This window comes from Macaca thibetana, chromosome 3 (genome assembly GCF_024542745.1).
Source record: "Macaca thibetana thibetana isolate TM-01 chromosome 3, ASM2454274v1, whole genome shotgun sequence".
NCBI classification, from domain to species: domain Eukaryota; kingdom Metazoa; phylum Chordata; class Mammalia; order Primates; family Cercopithecidae; genus Macaca; species Macaca thibetana.
The window spans coordinates 90762151-90770022 of NC_065580.1; the positions used below are offsets into that span (position 1 = coordinate 90762151).

At 37.8% G+C, this 7872-nt stretch overlaps 1 long non-coding RNA gene across 3 annotated transcripts; it reads left to right on the plus strand.

Moving 5' to 3' along the window:
- Positions 1 to 3085: 3085 nt before the first annotated feature.
- On the plus strand, positions 3086 to 7872 carry LOC126951347 (uncharacterized). Of its 3 annotated transcripts, none has more exons than XR_007724441.1 (4): positions 3086 to 3758; positions 4374 to 4481; positions 5639 to 5903; positions 7501 to 7872. It is a non-coding gene; the product is annotated as an uncharacterized LOC126951347 (long non-coding RNA). The 3 variants fall into 3 exon arrangements; XR_007724439.1 differs by having other exon boundaries at positions 5730 to 5903; XR_007724440.1 differs by having other exon boundaries at positions 4374 to 5903.

Genomic DNA, 7872 nt, shown 5'->3' on the forward strand with positions numbered 1-7872 from the left:
AACTATTGGGTACTAGGCTTAAAACCTGGGTGATGAAATAATCTGTACAACAAACCCCATTACATAAGTTTACTTATGTAACAAACCTGCATGTGTACCCCTGTACATAAAATAAAAGTTAAAAAATAAAATAAAATAAATAAAAACTCAAGAGCAGCTTGGCCATCACTGTAATTACTATTATTCAGGTTTTTTTTTTTTTTTTTTATCAAATGACTCCTTCATCCCCTGCTTCTTTTCCATTTTAATTCCTACCACTCCTCATCTATTCATGTTCAGCTTATTGAAACCTATTTCCAAAGAGCTCTCCTGGCGTCATGTTCCCTATGCTCCAATCCTCCTGCACACTATGCCCAGGAGGAACCCCCTAAAGTATGGATTTCCACAGTCAGCTCCTGGTCAGAACCATTTTGAGCCCCCTGCTATCTAGCCGCTGAAGAATAAATCCCTTTAAAGCTTCTACAACCAACCTTATTCCAGCATTATCATCCAAAATCCCCTAGAATACCCTCCATGGAATACCCAATATCCCTCCTTTCTTTCCAGCTACACATAAAAACAGCCCATTCAATTTCACTTCCTAATTCTTGGGCTTGATATTCCCCCTACTTCAGTGTTTCCCAAACTTCACTCATTCTGGTACCTCATCATGATTTTTCCACTACCAATTGCCACCTGGACTACTTTTTACTTAATATTTCCTGTAAATTCACTCTTATTTTAAGTAAGATAAATACTTGAAAGGTTAACTTCTATTAGTACCATAAATGAAAAAAAGGGATATCTATTGTAATAAACAGGCAATAACTATATATAAATGTTATTTTAAAGGAGCAATCATATTAAACCACGTACTTTTTGCCTGCTAACATTTATTGCTTATTCTGTGAGTGTTATAAAGGAAGCTTAAACAAGTGTTAGGAGAACTTTAGGTCAAATCAAAAACAACAAAATTTATTTCTGAAGAATTGAAAGTAAGTCAAAAAATAAAACATTCTCAACCTGTCATCTTAATGTTATTGATTGATCAGTCCATCTGTTCCCAAAAATCATTTAATGTACACAAAGTTTGGAAAACACTGCTGTACATGAGATACTTTCATTACCTTTTCCTGCCGATCTCAACTCTGCACATTTTCCCAGACCTGCCTAAAGTTCTACCACCTCCCACAATGTCCTCTTGAAATTCAGGGCACTGTGACTGCCCCTTCCTCTGGCAGCCTGGGCACGTGTCTCTTTTATTTTAGGAAGTGTATTTTAGGAAGTCACTCCACTCTGCTTTTTAATGACTCATATACATCTCTCAAGTTTATTTATTTATTTATTTGGTCTCCAGTAATTATAGCTGAAAGAAAGGTTTTTGAAAGTGTCTTTTTAATCCCCTGATACTGAGCATCACACCTTCTGTGGAGTGACTCTATGAACAGCATGAATGACTAATGAATTAGCACTTACACTCTTTAACTATTTATGAGGACATATCTCCGCTAGTAGATAAGGATCCCCTCAAAGGCTGTGCATGAGTTTCTTCTAGCCTCTAAACTCAGCCCAGTGGGAGTATATTGCAGGATTGCTAGAAATATTTGTCAAAAGAGTAAATGACACTTCCTAGAGACACTACACCATAGACAGCATTTGACAACAACAAAAAAGAAGCCGCCCTTTTAGAAGCATACTGTGTTCAGTGCCTCTGCAGCTTTCCTCCACCTTTGGAGAATTACAAGTTTCATTCTAATGCTATCCTGGACTTGCTGACATAGTGTTTACATTTATTAATATATGGCATATCCCATATAAAACTCTGCACACTCATCTAAAATGCTGGTTGTTATCACCTTCAGTTATCACCAAATACCATAAGAGATGTTTAGTCTCAATAGACACCTAGGCATATGTGTGGTCTTTCAAGAAAGAATTATCTAAAAATTCAACAGACATGTCTTCAAGTTCAAAAATCAGTATAATTCCAAAATGTCTTTTGTCCTCCAAATCAGTCAACACATTTTAAGATAAGATGGTGTTTAACAAACTTTGCCTTAATAGTTTACATTATCTCTAAAACACAAACAGATAAAAATATTCCATTTGTAAGTTAGCTACAAGGAAGTTGAGAAAACTGGAATAAATAATATTTTTGCTTTAAGTTTTAAAAATGAGTCATAACTAAAGCTTTTAAGCAAATTGTAACTAATAATTATGACTTCATAATTTCTAGATTCTGTACACTATCCATGAAATCGTATTAAAAATCACTATTATGAATAAATGATAATCATGTAATTAAGTTAATGGGGGCATAAAAGAATCACTTTAAGCATATACCTGAAACTCATCATTATCTCCTAGTAATTGCTATGTAAAAACTAGACATTAACACAGATAAGTTAATATCAATCCTAAATTAGACCCACGGAATATAGACTTAAGACATTTTTAGGGAATTAGGAAGACCTTTAATAAATGGAAGGCACTGGAATTTTCACTACATCTTTTTGATCTTAAAAATAAATTTTTAAAATCTATCTTTATTAATTGTGGTAAAAAACTTAACATACAATTTACCATCCTATTTGTGTTTACACTTACAAATTGTAAATTCAATAGTATTAAATATATTTACGTTGTTGTACAGTCTCCAAGTGTTTTCATCTTGTAAGCTGAAACTCTATATCCATTAAACAACTCTCATTTCTCCTTCCCTTAAGCCCCTGGCAACTACCATTCTACGTTTCAGTTCTGTGAATTTGACTACTCTAGATACCTCATGTAAGTTGAATCATACAGTATTTGTCTTTTTGTTTCTTTGGTGTGTTTTCCAAGCTTAATTGAAACTTAATTAGGATGAAGCCAAGTTACCCTCCATCATTTATTGTCTATCTATTCAGTACAACCCACTGTGCTAATTTAATATTATTAACCTTATGAGGTAGGTTATGCGCACTTTACAGATGAGGAAACTGAGACTTCGTGAGGTGAAACATCTTGTCAATGGTCATAAATCTAATAAGCAGTGGGGCTGCTGATTGCAACTTTATCTAACTTCAAAACACAGTCTCTTAAACATACCTGTATACTTTTTGAAATATTTAAACTTTTTAGGGAATTTCAACCATCTACATATTTTGAGCAACTCAGAGTGTTTTGTTTTGTTTTTTGCCTTTGATGGTTAATGCCACATGGGTTCCTGCTTTTTAAAAATAAACTACTTTATTCTAAACCATGTCTCAAGATATTATTCTATTCTATGTCATGAGGTTTATTCTAACACATGTCCCATAAGCCCACAGAATAACAGTTACCTTCCCTTTATTTAAAAGCAAGACTTGATCTAAGCAGTTGGTTTGTTAAATTTTTCTGGAAATGATACAACTTCCTAGTGTGTAGCACATATCAATAGTGAAAGGAATATTATTTTTTAAAAAGCAGCACTTACATTTGTGGAAGTGAGCCCCAGCTTCTTCAGTTCAGACACATGGTTTTAGTGAATAGAAGTCACTCTACCAAAACCGGGTACTCTTCAAACACACCTTGCTCCATATGCAGGCAGGCGACTGCACCCCTGCTTCCTGAGCCACCTGGGACTTGAAGTTCTACCGGTGTGGCTCCAAGGCTGCCCAACCAGAAACCCCAAAAGGTAAGAGAACTACGATACCCACAATTCAGGCTCCTCACCCGAAACCAGAAGAGGGCGTACGGCTAGAGTTTCACCCAAAGAAGAAAGGGGAAGCAGGTGGAAAAGCAATTTAAAAAAAAATCAGGTGAGTATATCTAAGAACAATCTGTAAATATAATCTTATTTCTATGAAAGGAAATAAAAGTGGTTTAATGATTGCCAGGGAGTAAGAAGGCACCCTCAGTCTTGGCAATAACTAAAAAATATTTATGCAAACAAATCCTTATGCAGCTGGAACTTGCCCCACCAGATTCTCTTTCGGTGATTCAGAGCTGAGGGTGCCTCACTGCCCTGTGGAACAGGTGAATAAAGTCTTCCCCGGTGAGTGACAGGGTCTAACTAGTTCCCCCCACATCAGCACTGTGACTGTCACTCAAAAGGTGCTAAAGACATAATGGAGACCTTTTGGCATTTCACCTTCTAAAGTGTTCTGGATTTTTAAGATAACACTTTAAAATGTAAGAATAAAGTTTTCTTGATATTTTCTTCCATTTTACTTTCCATTTCTGTGTTTTGTGTTTTACTTCTGTATATTTCAGTATTATTTTGTTCAAAATTCAAGAAAGAGAAAATTAGAAGGAAGGGGAAAAAAAGTAAAACTTAGTAAAATGCAATGTGCAATAATTGTTTCACATTTTTTTTCCAAAATCAGCAACAGAGAATGTTAAAAACAAATGTGTTTCTCCATTTGCTCATACAGCATCTCTCTCTAGCCTATTATTTCCTGTTAGACACAGCCCAGAAAACGAATAGAGACAAGTCCTGGCTGGGTCTGGGTTCAGAAACATAATAGAAGGATTCATCTAAAGTAAGTAGATGGCAGAATGACATCTGCCATGTCATTCTGAGTGACAAAGAAAAAGTTTCCTTTCCCTTTTCTGCACTTTCTCTCCTACTGTTCTAACTGCCCCTTCCTCCCTGATGCATCCCGGGCTGTCATGCTGCCAAATCACCTAATCCACCCAGATTCCCTTTGAAGTTTCCCCTTGACTCATCCCACAATCCACACTGAGCTGTCTGTTTCTCTTTGTCACAGGTTCCTCAACTCTCTACTGGAATCTAGCTTTCCTTTATGTCATTATATTTTCTTCCAAAACAAATGGTTCTTAATTTACCCAGACCCTACAGATGGCGTTCTGCATGGCGTTTCTCCTCCCTGAAACTATCTTTCCTCATCTTTAAATGTTCAGAGATTTCATTTTTTCCAAAGCTCAATGAAAAACACTCTTCACCAAAGATGTCCTCCTCAGTTTGTCTTAATCTGAGTTATTCTCTTCCTGCTAATCAATTTCATAATGTTGTATCTGCTCCTCTCATGACACATTGTGTATCTCGTTTCATTGGTTTACGTGGGTGTGTGTGTACATATGCAGCCTTACATTCCTATTTGAAGGCAAGACTTTATTGTATCCCTACCTCATTAACTCATTAATGTACATGTAGATGTTTGTGATAAACAATCAATGCATAAAATAACTGAGATATTAACTCTAAGGTGTGTGTGTGTTAATGCCTAACGCCATTTTTATCTCTCCCAGAAAACATTTACATTTAAAAAACTCTCTAAATGCCATGCATGATGAGTACTGTTATCAGAATCCCCCTGCAGTCTAGTCTGGTGTGGCTCCCACAGCCTTTATTTGCAGAAAGGCAAAGTATTAAATCTAGCAATTGAAACCTTGACAGTACCCAAAATGAAAGCCCTAGTGGGTCAGCACTCACTGTTTACCAGCTCCAATCCCTGCTGTGCACTTGCCTTTCTAACAGCTTCTGAAGGACTGGGCTCCCTAGAGTCCTCAGTCCCATGGTCTTGGAGACCTGGCCCTACCTCTATCTATGATTTCTGATTATCAACTCCAGCATTTATGGATCCCTTCCCCTATTATCTAATCTACTGGCTCTAAAGAATAAACTCTGCACTTCGGACTATTTAAATAGTTCTTAACCATTGATCTCCTCCCCCAGGGAAGGGAATTCTTTCAACAGTTGCTAGTTCCCCACACCTCTGCTTCTATGGGATTCTTCTGGTCCCCACATGCTCTGCTGTGTCTTCTAGCTGTCAGCCACTGTGGAGGAAGTGAACCTTCTAGATCCTGCTGACTTATACAATGAGTTTTGTGTCGAACATCAGACAAAAAGGCTGGCTGGTGAAGGTGGCTGTTGTCTGGAAAGTCCTCCCAGCTCTCCTCTAATTATGTCATAAGGACTGGAGGCCCCTTAGCCTGCTTGTGTGAGTATCACCAGCTATGTAAAGTTGGGGCCTTAGCTCATCCTCAGCACATGGCTCAGGATCACTTCCTTAAGAAAGTCTCTTCTGACCTCCTTACCCCTACCATGTTTCTTGTACTGACTTATGCAATGGTTACAACCAACATAGAAGCTGAAATCCCAATGACTTACTGTCCCAGCTGCCCTTGTAGATAAGGGAGAGGCAAAGCACTTAGAATGGCAATCAGACATGGCTATCTGGGACCAGGGATTAGGAACTGATGACACAAAGAAGCAGTGACAGAAGAGAACCCACTGTTGTGGTGAGCAGAGGCAGCTGTGCAAACAACATGCTGTTCCGGATGTGACTGTGGTGGCCGTGGGGTTCAGAGTCCAGGGCTCATGGTGTTGGTCATGCAAATTGTGGTTCCTGGGTCTTAGCAGAAACAAGGAACTTATTCAGTGGCATTGCTTTGGCTGCTGCTCTGGCTTCATAAGCCATGTGCCTGATTCTTCAGCCCCTCCCAGCAATTCTGGGACTGAAGTTTGGTGTGTTGCTCTTCAGTTTGGATCTGCCACAGTCATTTGCTGTTGCTTGAAGCCAAAACTCTGAGTGACACCTACCTCTCATACAACTCTTACCACATTGTCACTACCTATCCCAGTATATTTAGACTCCATCAGATCAAGTACTGGATTTTACTTATCTCTAAATATCCTAAATCTCCACAGTGCCTGGCTATAGTACATGTATATATATTTGACCTACATTAAACTGGTCAATGAAATGAGGAAGTCTTGCTTAAAGTTCCTTCTAACTTAAAATTTGCCTGACCACATGGAAGCTGTCAGGTTGCTCATTAATGCAGAGGTAATTTTTTTCTCTTAACTAGGGTTAGAATTTAGACTCTACCCCTTCTCTGTATCTCAGAGGGAGCAGAACTAGTGATTTCCTATGCTGGAGAGGGAACTCAAACACACAAGCTATTGCTTGTTGTTATTTAATAATCAAAAGGATTTTTGTTTCCTTTTTACTTTTCTTTTTTTTTTTTTTTGTAGTAGCCTTCAGTGACCTGTGTCGTATGTTAAAGTCACCATGTTTGCCCCCTGTAGTACAAATATACCAGAAAGAGTGATAGGAAACAGCATATTCCCCCCTTGTTCAGATTTTTCTCAGTATGACATTATCTTGGAAAAAGAAAGGCCACATTTGCAAACTTGGAAGAAAGTTCCCCCTGGAGTTTTTTCTCTGTCCTGTTTCAGTATGTATTGACACTCAGAACCTGGGCTGCTATGACATCCGTTTTCTGGGTCACTTTGTCCCTGAGTCATTGTCATCCTGTAACTTTCTGAAAACATTTGACTATGCCATTTACCAGTTAATTTCAGTGAATAGCTTAAATCATAGTAAAATGTTAGGACCAGAGTAAATTTAGGTCAGATTGATTTTATTTCCCCAGATTAAGAAAGTGAGCCAAGTTGTTGTAACAATTTCATAGTTTCCTTCATTACATTTTTTGGAGCTTTACTTAACCGTAAGATGAATCATCCATAAATTGACCCCCACAAAGCTGTGGCTTAGATGTTCATCACTCTTTTCTGTCATTTGTTGCTTTCAGGATAACACGCAAGGAAATATGGGCCAACTCTTCACATGAGCACAAGATATTTCCATGCTAGCCTTCTGCAAGTAACAGCAGAGACAGCTCTGTGCCGTTTTCACTGGAATGCCTATGAATTACTTGAGTCATAATTGTAATCTAAAGACTTGTCCATTTGTTGACTCTTTTGTATTTGTATTGGTAGAACTGCCACTATCAAAACCAAGATCACTCTTTGGGAAGATCTTTAGCTGTCTTTATATCAACTTCTCTGGAGTTTATGTGATTTTCCAGAAAATTTCCAAAGCATAGTTTTGTCCCTAAGTCCCATGAATATGTAATATTTTGTGTCTCTCTATTAAAATAGCACTTTTTGTGCATTCAATTAAC